Below are 22,408 nucleotides of genomic sequence, written 5' to 3'. Positions count from 1 at the left end.
GACAAACGTCGGCGAGTGTCCAGTTTCTCCGACGAGCCCTCAAACCACCCTCAAACCGACACCAAACGACCTGTTACCACCATAAGAAGGATCCCTAACGAAAGCACAATGACTCAGGGTGCGTTTTGTGTTATTTCGTAAGCGTCGTCGTTGGTAACCGAGGTCAAAAAATTAGGTTTCTTAATCGATTCTTAGATCTGTGGCTTTTAGGAGCTTTTAGGCCGCAAAACTCCCAGAAAAGAAAGAAGGACGACGAACAAAGAGGAAAAGGAAAGGAAGAGGACCGAAATCGGCAACGAAAACGCCGCGGGAAGGAGAGAGAAAGCTCGATGGAAAATCGACCGAAGTCGGGTAAGGAAGACGAGATCCACGGATCCGGGTCAACCCGAACCCAGAACTCGGGAGAGCCAGTCCGTTCCTCCATTGGCCTCTGCCTTCGACTCCGCCCAACTACAGCGGCCCAAACCTCAAACTGGCCCAGAAGCTACGGTTCAGTTGAACCAACCCAGACTAGACCCACGGTCCACTTGAGCCGGCCTGCAAACCAAACACTTGCAGCCCAACCTAGTAAGCCGAGGCCCAACGATTAGTCTTGGCCCAGTAGCCTTCCACAGCCCGCGACCCGAACCACGACCCGAACCGGACTGCGACCCGCGCTTTGACCCGACACTACTGCTCGATGTGGCTCTCTCTACTGCTACCACGTGTCACACAGCGGCGCAGGCAGTCCCTCGGCTGGGCGCAAACGGCTCTGGCTCCCTCCGGTGACGCTCCGGCGGCTCCTCCGTTGGCTCCAGTGGCTGTTCAGCTCAGCTCACTTGTTTTCAGCCCGGTTTCCACTGTTCCGACCCTCCCGAATCTGTTTTTGGCCTCGATTAAGGTATCCGAGGCCGTTTCAAAGCCGTATTTCACATTTATTAAATTATAGGTAAATTAATTGTGAAATACTAACGAAAAGTGGTGGACGGTGTGATAGGAAACAAACTTCGGGGACGTAGGAAGCAACTCTCATGGAACGGGAGCTTACGTTTAGCTATTTAGGGAGTACTTCGGCCAAGGCCAACCAAGTAAGTGGTCTTACTATAGGATAGGCTAAAAATTGTATAAGTTATGATGATGTATGAACTATGTCGTACGATGCGGCGTATGAGTTATGATGATTTATGAGTTATGATGATGTGTGGGTTACGATACTTGATGATGTGCACAGTATATATATATTTTGATGAATGACGTACTTGATATGTTTGATGCACTTTGTGGCAATATGATGAGTATGATGATTGCGTGATGTTTACTTAATATGATGATGTTTTCCATATTGAGCATGCTATATGATGATGAGTGCCATATTGCATCATGTCGTTAGATCGACATAGGACACAACCCTAAGAGCGTGAAAATGATATTAATATAAATATCCACGAGTATGTGTTACCTAGAGTAACAAAGAGATGCGACTAAAGGGTTGTGTTTGAAGAGACATTATGATGGATTTAGAGGGACCTCATGCATATTGTATGTTCATAAGCATAGGGCTACTTCCTCTAGAGATGATGAGTGCGGACGCGCACCATATGATGAGCGCGAATGCACACAGATGAGGGTGTTCATGAGGCGCATGACACTATGGGGTTCCGCTGACCTCCGGACGTTGCTACAGATTAGCTTGACCAGAGGGTCCAAGGGGTGTGCGAGCACCCTGGGGATTCACACTCGCACGTGTGAGTCGTGTGTAGGGAAGTACTACACATTCAATTTTTTCGAGACTGGAGACCACCCCTAAGATGATTAGAGATAGGTCCCTAAATCATGATTGCATGTGTTTGCATTTGCATGGCCCCCTATAGTGGGGCCATTTACTGAGTATTCTTTGAAATACTCAGGCTGTGTGCCACATCATGTTTCAGGTAAAGGCAAGGCGCACTTGTACGGAGGATGGTGGCATCGCGAGCAGAGACTGTGGCACGTGCATAGGGTAGACTCATATTTAAATTTCTAGTCTTAAGTTAGAATAGGTTGTGTTGCATTTCATTGTTCTAAATTATTTTGTATTTGTTTTGTTTTCTCTAAATTTCAGTATTTCATATTTAAACACGTAAGACCATGATTGTGTTTTCCAGAGAAGAAGTTGTTTTAAACGTTTTTTTTATGAAGTTTACGTTATCAATTATGTTCATGTAAAAATTATATTTCCGTATTATAGATGAGCATGAGAGGTTAGTAGCGATTCTAAGTATGTGAAAATTTAGGGTCGTTACAGTAACTGTTTCAATTTTTTCAGCAACTGGTTCAGTCGTTTCCTCTGTGATTTCTCCTCCTTCGGCTGTGTTGTTATCAATTTCAATATTTCCTCCCTAGTCCAGTTTTGTTTCACCTTCAAAAAATTTCCAATCTCATTCATGATCTTCCTCGAAAGCTACATTACGACTTACTCCAAATAAAACACATGTTACACTTTTATCTTCAAGTTTGCTTCTCTTGGCATCTGGAATATGGACATTCCATTTTGCTGTGGGGTATAAGTTGTAGTCAGTTGTCTCTTCACTTGATGTTGTTTGCAAAAATCGTTGAATTCTGCAAAGTTGAATTCTCCTCCTCTATTTATCCTTCAACATTTTATTGGCATTCCAATTTTCTTTTCCACCATTGTTTTGAAACATTTAAGATGATAAAATGTTTCTGATTTTTCTACAAGAAAATAACTCCATGTCTTTCTTGAAAAATCATCTATAAAGCACAACAAGTACTTTTTCTGGCCACTTGAAGTTGGTGAAATTGGACCATATAGATCTGCATGAACAAGATCCAATTTTTTCGTTGCTCTCCATTTACTCATTTTTGAAAATGGAGTTCGATGTTGCTTGTCTTTTATACATGCCACACAGGTGGTGTTTGGAGCTACAATTTGCGGCAGGCCTTTCACCATGTTTTTGTGTTTCAAGGTGCATAAGCCTTTGTAGCCGAGATGACCATAACGATGGTGCCAAAGTGTTGACTAATCCGTATTTGAAACTTGGAGGCATCTTCCTTCATTTATTGTGGTAGATGGTTCAGTACGCAAAATAAACAGTCTATTTGCGCTCATAATTGACTCTGCTATTTTTCCTTTTTGTGAATGATAAATGCTACATACACCATCTTTAAACAACACTGCTACTCCCTTTTCTTGTAGTTGTCCAACGTTCAAGAGATTATTTTTGAGTTGAGGTACCCAATACACATTACTAATAGTGCAACAAACCCCATGGAAAGTTAATTTCACTACACCCTTTCCCATAACTTTCATACTTGTATTATTTCCAAGTTTGAAAATGTGGAAAAATGTCTTGTTTAAACTTGAAAACATACCTTCACTTGCACACATGGTTTGAGCAATCAGAATCTAAGAACCAAGCATCACTCCTTTTTGTTTCATGTCTTTCCATATGAGCCATTAACAACATTTCATCCTCTTCTTCAGCTCTGCATAATTCAATTCCTTATTCATCTTTGGACATTCATATTGAAAATGACCCAAGTCATGACACCTATAATATTCAACAGTTGCTTTGTTGAAAGTTGATCTTCCTCTTCTGCGTCCTCTGCCCCTGTAAGTTCCTCTTCCTCTATTACTTATTTCCATTCGTCCTTCGACTTTTAGAATTTACTCCTCTCCATTAATGTTGGATCTTCGAAATTTTTGTTCATGCACCATTAATGAACTTTGTAATTCATCAATGGACATGTTATCGGTATCTTTGGATTCCTCAATAGATACTACAACATAAGTAAATTTTTCAGTTAGGGTACGCAAAATTTTTTCTACAATGGCATATCTTCTCCATTGCTTCTCATCTTGTTGGAGATTATCATCACTCTTGCAAAATGATCTGTGATACTTTCATTCTTCTTCATCTCTAGGATTTCAAATTCTCCTCTTAATGTATTGAGAAGAGATTTCTTCACTTTTTGGTTTCCACCAAATTATCGCTTGATTGAGTCCCAAACAATCTTGGCTATGTGATGATCCAAGATTTGTTCAAAGACAGTACGATCAATTGCCTGGAAGAGGTAATGCTTTACTTGGTGATCTTTGAGTCTAGCATCATCAAGGTGACCCTTTTGTGCCTCAGTCAGAATTGTTCTTTCCTGTGGTTCTGAGAAACCAATCTCCACCACACTCCATAAACCCTTTCCTCTGAGCAAATTTTCTATCAGCTCACTCCAACAATCATAGTGACCATCGAAGTGAGGGACCTTCGCTAAAGTTTTGTCTTCACTCATACTCTCTCTATTTGATCACTCAAACATTGCAGCTCTAATACCAATGGTTAGGTTTTGACAGAACAGAGAAATAACTAAGCCAGAAACATAAACAATTGAAGTACCAATGGTTAGGTTTTGACAGAACAGAGGAATAACTAAGCCAGAAACATAAACAATTGAAGTACCAATGGTTAGGTTTTGACAGAACAGAGGAATAACTAAGCCAGAAACATAAACAATTGAAGTTTGGAGGGATAATATCATTGAATACTGAACTTAGCTTTTGTAACTTTACAAATAACCATAAATAGAAATTAACCACAACTCTTGGAAACAAATATGGTAAACAAATCTTCCAAAATATTTAAACTAAATATCTAAAAATACTCTAACTATTTTGACCTAATCAAATTATTCTGACAGTCGTGACCCAAGCCGTTCCCATGTAGCTAATGGGTTGTACGATGTGGGGACACATTTTCCATGCGAAATGGATAGGAGCAGTGATAACTGATCAGAAACCTCTAGTTCTCCCACGAAGCTATAGATTATGTTCACACAACTAGCAGACTAAGAACACTTCTAAGGTACTTCACTTGCCTTGGTGATCTGTTAGACTCCTAGGGAAGGCATAGATCTAAACTCAAGTGACTTGTCATTCTAACCATGAATCCCGAGGCTTATCATTATAACGATTCCTAAACATTATCATAGTGTGCAAACATCAAGAACTAGATATATCAAACATACTCAACGGGGCCATAACATCCATCATCATCCGGAACGCAGAGTTCACAATTTTCTCATCCTCCTTTCAACGTGCATAAGCAGATACATACTAAGTGGAAGCATAAACCATGGTTAACTTTTCATAGTACATACAATATGCCACCTAAGCTCATAACATGGAAAAATCTAGTCAACTAAGGTAATTATTCTAGCATGCATGCATACCAGAGCGATTTCTGCAAGTATTTCTTCCTAAGTTTTGTGTGGTGACTTACATGGTTGATGCGTGCCCTTTCACTAGCGTTTCTATGCAAGTAAGGTGTCCAAAACTATTGATTTTCCTAAATTAAGTCTCTATTCACATAAAAACATTGTTAGAATTGGAATCGAGACGAAAATCGGGCAAACATAAGTCAAACAGGTTAAAAAGAGCCTTACATGCGTTGGCCACGCGCCCTCATGCGTAAGGAAAACTCCTACTCGCAAGCGGCACGCGCGAGTACCATAAGCGGGCGGAGGTTCTGCAATCACGGGTCAGGCACTCTGGCTTGGTTTGATTCGGGTCCATGGTTCAATTCACTTGGGTGGCCCGCGGGTTGGTTTAGGCCGACAGGTTGTGTGTCGAGTTGGATCTACTCGCGGATCTGGAACCAGTTAGGGTACGCAGGGGACACGTGTCTCCATTTTGCTGGGGCCGCATTGCTCCAATCGTCATCCGACGCGTAGCTCCAATCAATGCCTGACGCATGTTGCCGCCTTGCCAAGTTGGACTTCACCGGTCACCGGTAGACACTAACCCAACCTTTATAATATGGATTGAGTTGATCCAAGTTGTTAGGTTGTCCGATTGAATGTACACCCTTACATAAATGTTTCAAGTTTTAAAAAAGAATAAAGACCGAGTTGGACATGCTTCAATTGAAATCATAATAACCTATTTGTAGTATCTATTTACCTCCCGCTTCCATATTTATTTTAAGATAAGAATGGAAAGAAGATTTCTTTTTTCTATCTAGGAACTAAATATCATATTTCTTTTAAGATGTGAATCAAAAGAGGATTTCTTTTTCTATCTAGGAATTAAATTTAAAAAGATTAATCTAAGTAAGCACGATTCTCTTGGGCCTACCTGTCTCTCAGCTGTTATCATCTGTATTTTATTTAATTTTGAGATATTTGATCGATTTTGCCTAATTAACATCATCCTTAAAATTACTTTCATCTGGAGTTGGCTTAGATCGAACATTTTGATCTTATGTTTTAAATTTTCTTAGTATTATTATTTATTATCGGTTAAGATTGAGAAGCTCTGATACTATGTTAAGAATGAAAAACATAAGTGAAATTGAAATCGGATTTTCATATTCGATTTGAATAGAATAAAAATAACCCACTAAATCCTAAAAATTACTAGAAAATATTTTACTAACCAAATTCAAAAAATAATATAAAATATATCAAATATACTCGGCACTAATTACAGCTATATATTGGAATGTTAGCTCCTCAAACTAAATTAAAAAATTGTTCACTAAATTCAACCAACAAAAGCTTGAAGGTGAAGCCACAAAAATGGCTAAACCAAACCATGAAAATACTCTAACCTAGCAACAAATTTAAATACTCAAAATCTCAAAATAAAATAAAAAAGGCATATACAAAATTGTATAAGAATAAATTCCCTACAAATTAAAAAAGAACTCATAACTAGTCATCAATATTTAAAATAAAATAAAATAAAATATAAAAAATGCTAAATTATGTACCACTCTCATCCAAATTTTATGTTTTGTTTGATGAAATTGACAAATCAAGCTAAATCAAAAGGTCAAAAAAAATGAACTTTTCCCAAAAAGGTAAGTTTCATAAACATACATGTTTCCATACGGATAAGAGCACAAAGGCAGGTGCTTTTCCATACCATTTTTTTTTTTTTTTAAGAATATCACGTTACATCTAGATTAAATAGAATTTGAGCGTTAAAGGATGAGTAAAATTTAATTTGGCATCAAATTGTCTTGTCTCCTATATGTCACAATCATACTTTTTTAAGATTCTGCAGAAAGATTGTGTTACATTCACTCCCATTGACAAGCAAGTCAACCAATCCAAATTTGTATCACAATTGTTACGAGCTATGTATACTCAAAGGGCCAGAGAGAGGTTTTTATTTTAAGTAATTTGCTATCAAGCAAACAAGGGACAACTTGATACACATCATCCTCACTCTATTATTTTATACTCTATTATTTTATAGCCTTTCAAATCACTTCCCTAATCTCTACTCTTTTTTCTTCTCTATATAATTAAAATGGTCTCTCTCATGGATGGTGCCCATACCCTGAAATTCTTTGTTTTAATAAACCCCTGTTGCCCCATAACTCCCACAAACACCCACATTTTCTTCTTCTATCTTCCCCATTTCTCCTCTCCAAATCTCTTCTTCTTTATATATACTCATACTAAAATCCTTTTCTTCTTCAATGGGAAACGGACGTGAAGTTTTGGTGGCAATATGGTTGCTAATGCTGCTTCTCTGCGTGGGCTTCACCCATGGCTCAAGATTCAACCACCTCTTCAATCAAAAGCCTCTCAAATTTAGAAGCAATTCCCCAAGCCTTGTCAATGGCTTCCTCCCAAAGGCCTTCCCAGTTCCTCCGTCTGGCCCTTCCATGAAACACAATGGCATTATCCCCTTCCACTACTATCCTTGCTCCCCTTAGACACCAACCTTTTTTATATTTCTTTTTTGGAGAAGAAAATGTTAATGATAGTAATGGAGAAGGAATGAATTTTGTCTAATAGATTTTTATTTATGAGTTTTTTTTTTTTTTTTTTGGTTATGGATAGTTATAATGGATTGTGACGTCCCACCTTGGTTGGGAAGGAGAATAAAACACCTTGTAGAAAGTGTGGAAACTTTCTCCCAACAGACGAGTTTTAAAGCTTTGAGGGGAAACTCGAAAGAAAAAGTCCAAAGAAGGGTGGACTTGGGCCGTTACAGTTGGTATCAGAGCTAGTCTCCGAACGATGTGTCAACCTTCTCGCTGTTCTCCGAAAGGGAGTAGACACAAAGCAGTGTGTCAGTACGGACGCTGGGCCCTGAAGAGGGTGGACTGTGATGTCCACATTGGTTGAAAAGAAGAATAAAACACCTCTAACAATGTGGAAACTTTCTTTTAAAGCCTTGAGAGAAAGTTGACTTGTACCGTCTCATGGATAATGTGAATCAATGTCTCTATCTCTTTTGTTATCTTTAATTTTTGTTATGTTTAATTTTTGGTGGTATGATATGATATTTTGATTTTCTCAATGGTAACCTAACTGATATTTACGTGAAATCTTTGTAATGTCAGAGAAAAGAGTGGTTTGGAGGACATATTTAGTACCACTTACTTCCCTACATAGATAGCACTGACACAGATATGCTTTTTTTTCATTTTACCCTATTTATTACGAGAAATTTATCAATTTTAAGAGAAAAAAATTATAAATTGTATATATATATTCATAAATTAAGAATAAAAAGGGCTGAAGAATTATGGAATGAATGTGCATGAACATGATTGAGAGTGAAAGAAGATTGAATGCGTGTAAAAACAAAATTACCCTTTCAACAGTTGAAGGTGACAAGAACGACAAGACATATTACATATCAATAAATAATGATTTATTTTGTGTTGGGTGACGTATGATGTCAATATATTGTTTTGTCTTTGATTTGATCCTGAATTTGTGTTTCCATTTTTGTTTCACCCCTGTTGGGCTATATTATAAATAGCTCATTAAATGCCTTTTTACTTTACCCCATTTTCAACCATTTCTTGTCTTGAAAGTTACATTTCAAAAGTACCATTTGAGTTAAATATATGACGGGTCACTAGAGATCGAGATACAACCAAAATACAAACAAAAACTATCACCTAACTAAAACAAAAACTAGACGAGAGACGGGAGACGGGAGACTAAGAAGGGGTACTATTAGGTCTGAGTTTATATCCTTAATAGAACCAATATCGTACTAAAAGAAATAGAAAATGGTCTCAGCTTTGGTGATAACATTTATGACTACTAATAGGCATGATAAGCTATCTCAAATTCTCTTGAATGTCGTGGTAGTAAACTAGGAAATTAATGACATCTTGATGGTTATAACGTAGGTTCTTGTTTTCTGGACTTTCAAGACTAGTTCACGAGGCTAATCATAATCTATGGGCACTAAAGTATTGTTCTTTGACCATAACTCTTGATCCATGAGTGCTCGATTCACTGAAAATGTCTTGACCATAACTCTTGATCCATGAGTGAAACTATTCTAGCTTTGTTGTCCTAATCTTATAATAGTTTTTTTTTATACTTGTATAGAGATTTAAATTTATAAATCACCTAACTCTTAGTATAGCATGACAGAAATCTTCTATGGCGAAAATCTTCCCACAGCATATACCAAAATCTTCCTATAGCTTGTAGCATTTAGTACTCATGTGAGGAGCATATTGATCTTTTGGCATGCAATTGTAATGCCCCAATTTGAATATTTGGAATATCGAATTTCTTTTGTAAATGATAATAATAAATAAATAAATCAATGAGTGAAGGGAGCTTGAAGATGTTTAAATCGAGTGAAGGGAGAAAGTCTAGAGCGAAAATGGCTATAAAGTCGATATCTTCGTTGATTCTCCATGAAACTTAACAAAACTTGCTCCATTGGACTCCCTTGCAGAAATTTATAGGTTTGGTGAAGATCACAAACTGTTTCATTAATGATATTTAACTTTAAATTATGGTTTAACATATGTATCATATTTGACTGTTTATTATAGAAAAATATCTAGATATTTGTCTAACTTATTATAGACATCATATTTGTCATTTTTTATAAACAAATATCTTGTTCCATTTATTATTCTCTCCATGTCATTGCTAATTTACCATAATTGTCTTTTAGTAAATGATTATAAAGAGACAACTTTCACCCTCGTATAAGTGATTTTAGCAAATATTCTCATGAATCCTTAGATTTAATAACTCTGATCCTCTCTTCTCTATGGCTTTCGAAAACTCTTATCATCTTCTTCCTTTCAACCCTCTAATTCATATGATCATTATCAAACTTTCTTCTTCCAATTATCTTTTTGGAAAAGTCTAACTTAAGCCAACTCCTCCCTCTCCTAGGAATCAATATCACATCACACGCAACCATAAAATAGTAAACCTACTCAACCAAATAGCGATAATATTCTTATTGCAACCAAATGGTTTAAAAATTTGCCAAATTTTTCACTTATTCCAAAAGTAAGTATGGCTTGTGTAATCCAAAAATAATAATTTTTTTTAATGAGAACAATATTAGACTGCTTAGAAGGGAAGGAAATTTAGAGAAAAATATAAACTTCTTTCCAATTTCTCAAAGAATTTTCTAATTTTAAATTCAGATTTTCAATACAATTTTTGAAAGATAATTCTAAATTATCATAGAAAAATCTTTAAAAAGATAAATCTAGTTAATTAAATTCTACAACCAAGATTTAGGATTTAAATTAATAATATCTCCTCCAAAATTTCAAAAACTATCATTATCTTGGAATAATCTTACTAAATCTTATTTACTAATTAGATCTCTAACAAATTCAATTCATACCTATTTCTATATTTTTCTATAATTCCAAGCGTTCGTCTTGGGATTCTTACTTCATCTGCGACCATGAACATAGTCTTATGCTCATGAGGTCTTAAGTTCATAAGCTTATTTATTGTCCTTACGAGACGCCTAACTAAGTCGAGGGTTCAAAATACTCCTTCGGGTTGACTTTGACAATTTTTTTTTTAATTTTTCACTATTTTATTTTATATATTTTTTGAGTTCCTCGGATTTTCCTAAGTATTTTTCCTTCCCACTAATCTTGAAGCAACCTTTATGGCCCTCGATAAATTCTCAAACATAAGAACTTTAAAGAAAAAATTGGGTATTTAATTATCATGGGGGCTCCGGTGTTACAAGTCATAACATGAGATTCATATATGAGATTTCTTGTTGGTTTGAATCGGGTGATTGCTCATCTTGTTGATGGAAATCCACCACCTTATGTGTAAGACATGTATCATTATGCTATTTGAAGATAAATTGAAGAAAAGAACCATTCAATGAGGTATACATCAAAAGCTAATGCCTTTTCGAGCTCTAAAATTTGGAATAAGGATGATTTTGTAAATAAAAATTAATCAATATCAATGAATGAAAAGTTTGTGGCTACTAAAATAGTGGATGTCAAGAGCTTCCATACTAAAAAGAACGAAGTTTCAGAGGCATAAAGGGAGAAGTCTAGTTTTATTTAATGTTGAAAGTGCAAAAGTTTGGACACATGAGCAAAGAGTGTGTTAATAAGAGAGCTATAGCGATAAGAAATGGTGTACTTGATTTCATGATGAATGTGAGAAGCATGATGCACAACTTGAAGAAAAATTTGAAGCATATGATGATGAGTATATTCAAGCAGGTAATTTCATATCATTAATCAGAAGGACATTTAATGTTCAAAGAAAGGAAGATAAATTTGAAGATCAAACAGAAAACTTGTTTCATGCCAGATGTCTTATTAAAGAAAACTCATGCACCTCTGTCAATTTCATTGATAATGGAAATTGTACAAATGTGGTAAATAGTTTTCTTGTAAAAAGAATTCAATTTGCTATACATCCACCTATGAAACCATATAAAGTTCGATGGTTGACAAATAATAGAGAACTTAAGTGCTATCCCAAACTCTTGTTCCTTTTACTTTGGGAAGATATAAAGATGGAATCCTTTGTGATGTTGCAACGATGCATGCAGGAAACATATTCGGTCAATCTTGACAATATGATAGAAAAGTCATATTTGATGGTTTGATAAATAAGTATACTTTTACTTTGTGTATAAAGAAATTTACTTTACTTCTATTAATATTGTCTCTAAACGAAGTATAATACAACCACTTGAAATTAGAGAAGAAAAAAATTGAAGAACAAGAGAGAACAAAGAAAGTAAGATAAAAGAGAAATAGGAGTGAAAAAATAGAGAAAAATGAGGGGCAAACGGTGAGTAAAAACCAAAAAAGAAAAAAGAAAAAAAAAAAGTAATTTTGAGGTTTCTACCTATAGGACAAATCCCACGACACTAAAGAAATTTAAAAGCAAGTAGAAGAACTCATGTATAAAAGCTATGTTAGACACCTTATTTAGTTCCAATGATTTTGATACCCAAGAAAGATGGCACATGGAAGATGATATGGACATCCTATTCCTAAATTGGATGACATATTAAATAAATTACACGGTGTTAATCCGTTTCATAAAATAGATTTTAAAAGTGGTTATCATCAAATTCAAATGCATATGGGACATGAGTGGAAAATGACTTTCAAAACAAAACTTTGGCTTTATGATATGTCATACAAATGCATCTAAGTACTTTTTCGAGAATATATTGAAATTTTATTGTGGTGTACTTTGATGATATCCATGTTTACTCAAAAAATTTAAATGATCACATTTTGCCTTATAAGACAATTTTGCTTATACTCAGAGAAGAGAATCTTTATGTCAATTTCAAAAAAGGATTACTAATCGGAAATAATCGAGTGTAAGTTGATGAATAAAAGGTAAAGATAATTCAAGAGTGGCCAACTCTCATGCATGCAACTAGAGGTAAGATCCTTTTATTGGCTAGTTTTTTTTTTGTTGTAGATTTATTAAAGATTTCAGTAGCATAGCATAGCCTAGTCATTAAATGAACTTGTTAAAAAGCATGTCAAATTCGAATGGATGAAAAACAAGAGAATGCATTTGATGAACTAAAAGATAAATTAACCAATGCACCCTGTCTTGCTTTACCTAACTTTGATAAATCTTTTGAAAGTGAATGATATGCGAGTGGGATAGTTATAGAAGATGTTTTAAAGCATGAAAAAGATCCAATCATGTTTTTTAATGAGAAGCTTAATGGAGCACAACTCAACTATTCGACTTATGACAAAAAAAAATACATGTACTGGTGAGAGCTTTGCACGTTAGACAAAATTATTTGTGGTCAAAAGAGTTTATTATCGGTATAGATCATGAAGCACCTCAAAATCCAAACAAAGATAAAAAGGAGGCAGGCTAAATGGCCCGCGTTCTTTAAAACCTTTCCTCATGTCATTTATTTATTTATTTTTAAAAAGTAGGACAATAGGGTAGTGAATACATTGTCGGACAAATATTTTAAAGAAAGGGGATAATATGAATCCAATCCCTGATTCATTGCATCTACTCGAACGATTACAAGAAGAAAAGCAAGGAAAATTAAGAGGCTTTTACATTACATCTTTCAAGGCTAGTCAATGCTTAAGGAGAAACAAATATTTTTAGCCCAAGCACTTTGAACACATTTTGTCTTTGGTAGTTGAACTACCATTTTAGATCTTATTTTTTTTCAATTTTCATTTAATAACTTTTAATAGAAAATTCTTGATAGCTACCATTTTGGAATTTTGACATCATGGACCTTATTTTCTTCAATTTTCATTTAATAGCTTTTGATGTAAAGTTTTGGATCATCATAATTCAAACAAAATGATAGTTCAACTACTTAAACGTTGAATTAAAAGCTATTAAATAAAAATTGAATAAAACAAACCTAACATCAAAGGTAAAAAATGGTACTTCAACTACCAAAGACTTTGTATTAAAAACTATTAAATAAAAATTGAAGAAAATAAGGTCTGTCATCTCAAAAATCCAAAATCTTAGTTCAACTACAAATGTCTTCCAATAGTCTAAGTGTTATTTATTGCAACTCCATGCTCCACTTTTGATTCTTATCAATTTTTCGTGCCACTCTTATATCATTCTCTTCTTGACTTGTTATACTAACATTATTAGAAAGTTGGGCTAAAAAAATCATTATCTCTTATTGTCCATTGACTAGCTTTGAAGATGTAACGTACAAGTCTCTTGAATTTTCTGGCTTAGTTGTTGTAATGGCTCCTTCGACTCAATAAATTTGTTGGATTTATATCATCCCTCTGTAAAAGAATTTGTCCAAAGATCAACTTTTTTTTTTCTTGATAATGCATTGACTACTCACTTTTTTTTTTTTTATTATTATTTGTAACGAATTCCACCCATTTAAAATCCCTCTGGTTTAGTTTTGTTTGGCTTTTATGGTGCTTCAAACTTTCATCATCTATAAAAATTCTTTTGGCCACAAATAATATTTCTAAAGGTGCAAAGCCCTCAAAAGTGTATATAGTTCTTTGACATAAGTCGAATAGATGGCTTTGTATTCTCTTAAGCTTCTCACCAAAGAATATGTTTAACCTTTTATCTTGAGTTAAAATAGCTCCTATACCTATCCCATTTGCATCATATTAAAATTTAAAAGGTAAATGAAGACAAGGTGCATTTGATCATTTATCTTTTAATTCATTGAAGGTGTTTTCTTAATTTTCCTACCATTTGAATTTCATATTTTTCTTAACAAGTTCATTTAACGAGGACACTATGCTACTAAAATCCTTAATATATCTCCTATAAAAGCTAGTCAAACTATGAAAGGATCTTACCTCGGTTGCATACGTGAGTTTTGCCACTCTAGGATGGCCTTCACTTTTTCTTCATCAACTTGCACTCCATTATTTCCCGTTAAGAATCCTACGAAGTTGGTTTGGTCTAGACAAAAGCTGTTAATAAAAGCCATGACTTATTTAGTTAGGTTTTCTAAAAACATATGAATTCACGCTAATGGAAAAGCGTAATTCTAGGTGACAATTTGGGCGAAGTCTTCGTCTAATTTCTGTATAATTGGTTTTTCTATTTTTGTAATTAGATTTGTTATTTAAACCGTTCAACGGAATGAAAATAGGATATCGAGTCTTCAGCAAATTTGAGTGAATCTCTCTCCCTCTCTCCTTTTACTTCGCTAATTTTTTTTGAAGTTAGGATAAATTTTTTTTCTCTCTAAGTTTAAACAAAATTGTCTTGACTTACAAAATATGATTATCAAAACATTTTGAGTAAACACTGATATCATCAAGATATATAACAAAAAAAAAAAAGAAAAAAAATCAATATATTAGCCTCATAAAAGTAATTGGTGTATTTGTAAGGCAGAAGACATAGCAAACCATTTATAAAGCCCAAACTTTGTTTTAAAGTCGTTTACCACTTTTATAATCTTTTTTTGAAAATAGATTAGTAGGGACATTGGGCGAAAAAAGAAACGACATAATTTTTATATATAAGTTCTTCTACTTGCCTTTGAATTACCTTAGTCTCGGTGGGATTGGTCGTGTAAGCATTATCTAGGAGAGTTGCCTGAAGCATAAACCCAATTTGGTGTTTAATTCCTCTTAGAGAAGTAACCCTAGAAATGCATCTTCATATACAAATATGTCATTGAATTTCTGCAAAAGAAGCACAAAACACTTTGACAACATATTATCATATTTTTGAAACCCCAATTCAACTTGAGCATTTCAAACCTTTAAATAAGCTAGGTCTTCTAAGTAAAAGGGTAGTTCAACGACTCAAGACTTTATATTAAAAGCTATTAAATAAAATTGGAAGAAAATATAGCCTATGACATCAAAAGTCCAAAATGGTAGATCAACTACCAGGAATTTGGTATTAAAAGCTATTAAAGGAGTATGAAAGAAAATCAGGCATGTAATATCAAAATTCTAAGAGGGTAGTTCAGCTACCAAAGGTAAAATATTTTAAAGTGTTTCTAGTAAAATGCTTTAAAGTGTTTTTCAAAATGCAACCTTCTATGTAACGACCCAAAATTTTCTACTTAATTTAAGGTCACTACTGTATACGTATCATAAACATTGAATGCGGAAGACTTCATTTAAATTCCATAAAACATAACCTTTAACTTAAAACACAGTCATGGACTTACGTGTTTCGAAAACATCTTTAAAACGACACAACAAAAGACTTGAAATAAAATAAATAAGCGTTTAAGTTTAAAACATCCTATTCTATCCTAAGTCTAAGAAAATAAATGTCACTATCCTATGCATGTGCCATGATCTTGAGTTGCGATGTCATCGTCAGCCGTACAGGAATGCCTTGCCTTAACCTAAAAAATGTAGTAGAACATAGCATGAGTATTTAAAGAAATACTCAGTAAGTGACCCCCCTATTGAGGTTAAATGCAACAATCACATGCAATGAAATGAAGGGACCTATCTTTCATTTCGTTTCGTTTCATTTCATTTCATTTCGTTTCGTTTTCCCTACGGTGTAATCCTAACAGGTAATCGTGGATGTGTACCATATAGTCTACACGCAGCCCATACGTGCGAGTATGGGCTCACCAGCTAGTTCGCACACCACTGGGCCACTGTCCCTAGCCGGTGGGCATGCTCTAGGGGCCCATCGAGACCCGTTAAAACTAAAACCGTCACGGCAGCGTTATGCAGGGCATAACGATCGTTGTCCTGCCATTTGGATGTACGCGTCCGTACCCTCGTGATGGGATAGGGGTATCCCCCCAAATGCATGATCACACAATATGCATGAGGTCCCGTAGTCCTACAGTCATCATTTAATGAACATAATCCCGTGTCACGTTTTCATGCTTACGTGTCATTCTCATTCTCATTTCGTTACATATCATACATATTCCTAGCGGGGTTAAGTATCATGCAATTTACCGTATTTCATGTCATACAATTCATTCAGTTACATTTCAATACTCATACAACAAGCCATAATCGTACAAGGGCCACACATCGTCACATGCATTCATATCACATCAACTAAGCAGTATAAATAACATATTCACGTTCACATGATTTCGTACTTAAGCACCATAATCTAGCATACAATGTATCATATCATAACCAAGTCAATAACGTAAACACTTCATAGTCATATCGTTCTCTAACTTACCATAGCCTTAACGTTCTTATACCTATCACAGACATATCATTACGTGATGTACCTTAGTCATATCGTCACAAGAACGTACTCTAATGCTATCGTTCCATCAATCTATCACAAACCTATCCTTTTCTACCCATAACCTAACCGTATTCTTTCATCAATCTCTCCTATCCATAGCACTCCGGTATGTAACCTAACTCCAACGTTTCATGAACGTATCTTACTCCTATCGTTACATTTCGTTTTGTGCATCCTTCTCGTATCCTATCTCAAACATCTCCTAGAGCACATCGTACCATAATTATTATCATACAATCCACATATTATAACATAACATAACATAACATATAGGAAACATATCGATCCACAGACAATTCACACATATCAATATATATGATACGTGCCGAACCACAGGGCACGTGTCAACATCAAATATAATCATGCCGACAGTAAGGTCACTTACCTGGCAAGCTTAAGTCGTTGTTACAAATATATCTTTAATGAAAGTTCGATTCCGTCCTTTGAAATCCGAGTCAACCTATATGAGTTCATGACATTAGTTTCAAGTTTGAACTCTATAAAATTATTTCTCTAATTTAGATTGGCCATCGTAAAATTCTGATATTTCGTGTTAGACAAAATTTAAAGGAGCTCACTGCACTATGATATTTCCTGTTTTACTGTTAATCCTGTTCAACAAATCTTTCTTCAATCTTTCCTTTTCTTCTGTAATTATTTTTAAGAAGGTATTATTCAATTTCGTTAATCTATTCCTACTTCCAAATCTTCCCTTTTTATTTCTATTATTATTTTTCTTTCCAGTATTCTATATTTCTATCTCTATCTCATTTTTTTCTTATTTCTTTTGTCTTCTTTCTGATTTAGTTAACAGTTATATTCTTAGCTTTTAATTTAATCGATTCATTTGCTTATATTCTTTTCCTATAATTCATATAAAATTACAACCTAAATCATTGCAAGAATTCAGTAGATCTAAATCATTGCAACAATTTAGTAGATCTAAAATATAATTGATTTTGATTTCCTAATTCAAAACTAAATAATTGTAACCAAATTAATATTATTTAATAAAATAAAAGGAAGATTTAACATACTGACCTCTTCAAATGACATATCTCCTCTGGAGCTAATCTGCTTAAACTTTTGTTTTCTTTTTTTATTTGTTTTAGTAGGATGGAAGAATTCTTGGTAAATCTACTTTTTACAGGAAAGAGATTAGTGATTTGTTACCAAATTGATTTTTAGGGAAGGAGTGGTGAGAGATTGAAGGAAGGAGGAGGGATCGATTACCAAGTGTTTTTCTTTTTTAATTTTTATTTATTTATTTATTATTTTAACTATTTTTTTTATAATTATTTTTATTTGTTTATTTATTTTTGGGCTATTACATTCTATTTCATCGGTCAAATTTAAGCATGGCAAAGTCTTTTAAGTAAACTAAAATGGTCTTCCAAATAACATGGAAGTTTAACTACCAAAATTTTCTTTTAATAGCTAAAAATGGAAGAAAATAGGGCGAATGACACAAAAAAGTTGAAAAAGTTAGCTACCAAAAACTTTATATTAAAAGCTATTAAATGAAAATCAAAGAAATTAAGACATAACATTAAAAATTCAAAAAGGTAGTTCAACTCCAAAAGGCAAAATGTCTTCAAATTTCTTTAAATCATCCAATAAAAAAAAAAACTTATTTGATTGTCCTTACAACGGAGATGATGGTCTAAACTCAATAACAAAACCTTAATTAAACCAACCAAAATGAGTCGCAAAGAATGATTTAGGCTCGTCTAATCATATAATGACCTTAAATTTCCACATATCTAGAATCGTCACTAACGTCTCTTGTTCATCTCTAATGCAGAATATAACTCTAAGAATATTCGTCTTTATTAGCGAAAAAATTTAAAACTATACGTTAAAACATTAGAAAATACTGTCGGACTTACATGTTTCAAACATCATACTGGAGTTCAAAATAAGATAAAACAATTAGAAATTAAATAATTTAAATAAATGAAATGCAAACACCCTATCCTAATCAAGACTAGAAATTTTAAATATGCAACTATCCTAGGGACGCGCCACAGTCTCTGATCACGATGCCGCCGTCAACCGTACATGGATGCCTTGCCTTTACTTGAAAAACAATATGGCACACGACCTGAGTATTGCACTATAGGGGCCATGCTAATGCAAACACATGCAATCATGAATTAGGGACCTATCTCTAATCATCTTAAGGGTGGCCTCCAGTCTCAGACAAATTGGATGCGTGCGAGTGTGAATCCCCAGGGCGCTCGCACACCCCCTGGACCCTCTGGTCAAGCTAATTTGTAGCGACGTCCGGAGGTCAGCGGAACCCCATAGTGTCATGCGCCTCATGAACACCCTCATCTATGTGCATTCGCACCTGTGCGCATTCGCGCACATCATACGGTGTGCGTCCGCACTCATCATCTCTAGGGGAAGTAATCTTATGCTTATGAACATACAATATGCATGAGATCCTTTTAAGTCCAATTATACATCTCTTCTGACACAACCCTCTAGCCTCATCTCTTGGTTACACTATGTAACACGTGCTCGTGGATATTTATATTAATATCATTTTCGTACTCTTAGGGTTGTGTCCTATCTCGATCTAACGACATGATGCAATATGGCAAACAACATCATAAGGCATGTTCAACATGGAAAATATCATCATGTTAATAACATCGTCATGCATACATCATACTCATCATAGAAGCCATTAAGTGCATCAAATATAACATGTACGTCATACGTCGAAACATAAATAACGTACATTTAACACATCACAACACAATGTCATCCTCATACATCATTATAATTCAAACAAGCTTTAGCTTATCCTATAGTAAGGCCACTTACTTGGTTGGCCTTGGCCGAAATACTCCCTAGTTAGTTAAACGTAAACTCCCGTTCCGTGAAAGCTGCTTTCTACGTTGTCGAGGTTATTTTCCTATCACACCGTTCACCACCTTCCGTTAGTATTTCACAATTTATTTACCAATAATTCAATAAATGTGAAATATGGCTCTAAAACGGCCTCAAATACCTTAATCAGGGCCGAAAACAGGTCTGGGAGGGTCGAAATAGTGGATACAGAGCTGAACCGAATAGCCGCTAGGAGCCGCAGAGCCGTTTGCGCCGAGCCGAGCCGAGGGACCACCTGCACTGCTGCATGCCACGTGGTAGAAGCAGAGCATGCCACGTCGTGCGGTGAGCGTCGGGTTGAGGGGCGGGTCGCACTTTGGTTCGGGTCGGTTGCTGCAGAAGGCTACTGGGCCAGGCTGGTTGTTGGTCTTCGGTTTACTAGATTGGGCCGCAAGCATTTGGGTTGCAAGCCCGTTCGATTGGATCGTGAATCTGGTCTCAGGTCGGTTCAGCTGAACCGTGGCTTCTTGGCTGGATTGAGGTTTGGGCCGCTATAGTTGGGTTGGGTCGAAGGTAAAGGCCAAGGGGAAAGAAGTTGGGCTGCTCTATTGGGTTTTGGGTTCGAGTTACCTGGATTCGTGGATCTCGTCTTCCTTACCGACTTCGGCCGATTTTTTGGCGCGTTTTCTCTCTCCTTCCTGCTGCGTTTCTATTATCGATTTCGGTCCTCTTTCTTCCTTTTCCCTCTCTGTTTATCGTCCTTCTTTCCTTCCTTGAAGTTTAGTGGCCCAAAAGTTCCTAAAACCACAAATCTAAGAACGTTTAGGAAAACCCAATTTTTCAACCTCGGTTACTGAGCATTTGACGTACCCTGAGTTATTGTGCTTTCGTTAAGGATCCTTCTCGGAGTGGTAACTAAGCATTTGACATTGATTTTTGGGTGGTTTGGGGCTCGTCCGAGGAAAATCGTCAACGTTATTCGAAATCTCTCTCTCTCTCTCTCTCTCTCTCTCTCTTCGTTCTTTTCTCTATTTGCAGGTATTTTGATCAATTCTTGGAGTCGTGGGCTGAAGGTTGAGCAAGGTGTGGCTGTCGTTGCGCGTGGGGTCTGTGAAACTTGGCGGTCGCCGAAAAACTCGAATTTTTCGTCGACTGAGATTTTTTTTTTTTACTTTTTCTTTTTCACAGGTCGTTACAATTCAGACCAAATCAGCCGAATTGAACTAGACATCATATCAAACTAAACAAAATTGCTCAGACAAAACAACTCACCAAATCAAAACTACAACAAATCAAAGCAACATGTGTAATCTCTTGTAGTTGCGAATCTAGGGCTTACGACATTCAAGCATTGAGTGTGCATCAAACGATCACCAAGGCACGATAGCAATCAATGGTGGTAACGAAGGGGGTAGCATATAGGCAAACTAGTTGAGGTTAAGAATTTGTCCATCAATATAATTAAAATGAAGTCATGGGAAGCTTAGCAAACTTTTCCTTGAATTATTCTTTGAAAGAACATAAATCATCCTCAATAAACATGTAAGAAAAATGCTACATAAAATCTTAAATATTATATTTTTCAATTTTTTTTTTTGTTTTTTGTTCGTTATGAATAAAACATATATTTAATGAATATTTATAGTAGAGAAAAACACTAATAAATTTCTTAAACTTTCTTAAAAACTACTCACACTAATAAATTTGTTTCAGAATTTGATAACTACTAACTATTCTTAAAGAAACTTCGTCTTTAACCAAATTTATTGGCTCACCAAGTAAAAAAAAAATAGTCATAAATCCATTTAAAAAAAATAGTAATCGTAAAAAATACATTCAAATAATCACAAATCCGTTGCTTTTTTTCTTAAAAAAAGTATTGTTATATTTAAAACAAAACTAATTGTTGTATTCTATGAATGTGATTTTTTTTTTAATAAGAAAAGGAAGAGATTTAATAAATAAATAAATAAATAAAATATGCTATATTTAAGAGTAAAATATATAAGAACAGTTAAAAAGATAGAACGTTAAATTTTAAATATTAAAACCATTTGGTAGGTTGAACTAAAATCAAAATATAAATTTATTTTCAACCTTGGTAATAAAATTAATTTATGAGGGTGAAAATGGAAAGGTAAAAGTTTTTCTATTCTAACAAAATTAATTTTTCAAAATAATTAAATTAAAACATATTATGAAAATTAATATAAATCAGCATACTTTTTTTCTTTTAATTAAAAGAAAAAAGAAAACGAAAAAGAAAGCAAAACTGAGCCCACATCTTAAAGACCTAAATTTGCTCCCCGCCACTTCTTCTTCTTCACTGCGTCTCCTCCTCCGTTTCAGCAGCTCAGTGTCGCCGACATCTCTCTACCGTTCACTTCTGCCACGGGCGTTGTCTTTCTTCCGCTCGTGCCGCTGCAGCTGCCCTCCTAGAAGTTTTGACACTGATATTCTACCCCCTTGTTATACTGGTATCTCCCAATCTCCATCTATGCTTTTCATCTCATTTGAAAACACATAAATTCCAACTTGTCTTATGAAGCAATGGAGGAATTGTTTAATTCTGCTTTTTTTTTTTTTTTTTTTTTTTTTT

General features: G+C 35.0%; 1 protein-coding gene and 1 long non-coding RNA gene across 2 annotated transcripts in view; one reads left to right on the top strand and one right to left on the bottom strand.

Moving 5' to 3' along the window:
* Positions 1-14,611: 14,611 nt before the first annotated feature.
* LOC111433453 lies at positions 14,612-15,447 on the bottom strand. Its single transcript, XR_002708821.1, has 2 exons — positions 15,265-15,447; positions 14,612-14,678 (listed from the first exon to the last, which is right to left on the bottom strand). It is a non-coding gene; the product is annotated as an uncharacterized LOC111433453 (long non-coding RNA).
* Positions 15,448-22,076: 6,629 nt separating this feature from the next.
* LOC111433474 (probable rRNA-processing protein EBP2 homolog) overlaps positions 22,077-22,408 on the top strand; it is a 2,918-nt gene continuing 2,586 nt past the window's right edge. The window contains exon 1 of the mRNA XM_023070526.1: positions 22,077-22,286. The gene's annotated coding sequence lies outside the window, so the exon portion shown is untranslated. The remainder of the gene's footprint in view (positions 22,287-22,408) is intronic.

This window comes from Cucurbita moschata, unplaced genomic scaffold (assembly GCF_002738365.1).
Source record: "Cucurbita moschata cultivar Rifu unplaced genomic scaffold, Cmos_1.0 Cmo_Scf00042, whole genome shotgun sequence".
Classification (NCBI taxonomy): Eukaryota; Viridiplantae; Streptophyta; class Magnoliopsida; order Cucurbitales; family Cucurbitaceae; genus Cucurbita; species Cucurbita moschata.
The sequence above is the reverse complement of the archived record's forward strand: the minus strand, read 5'-3'. Positions and strand labels throughout refer to the sequence as shown.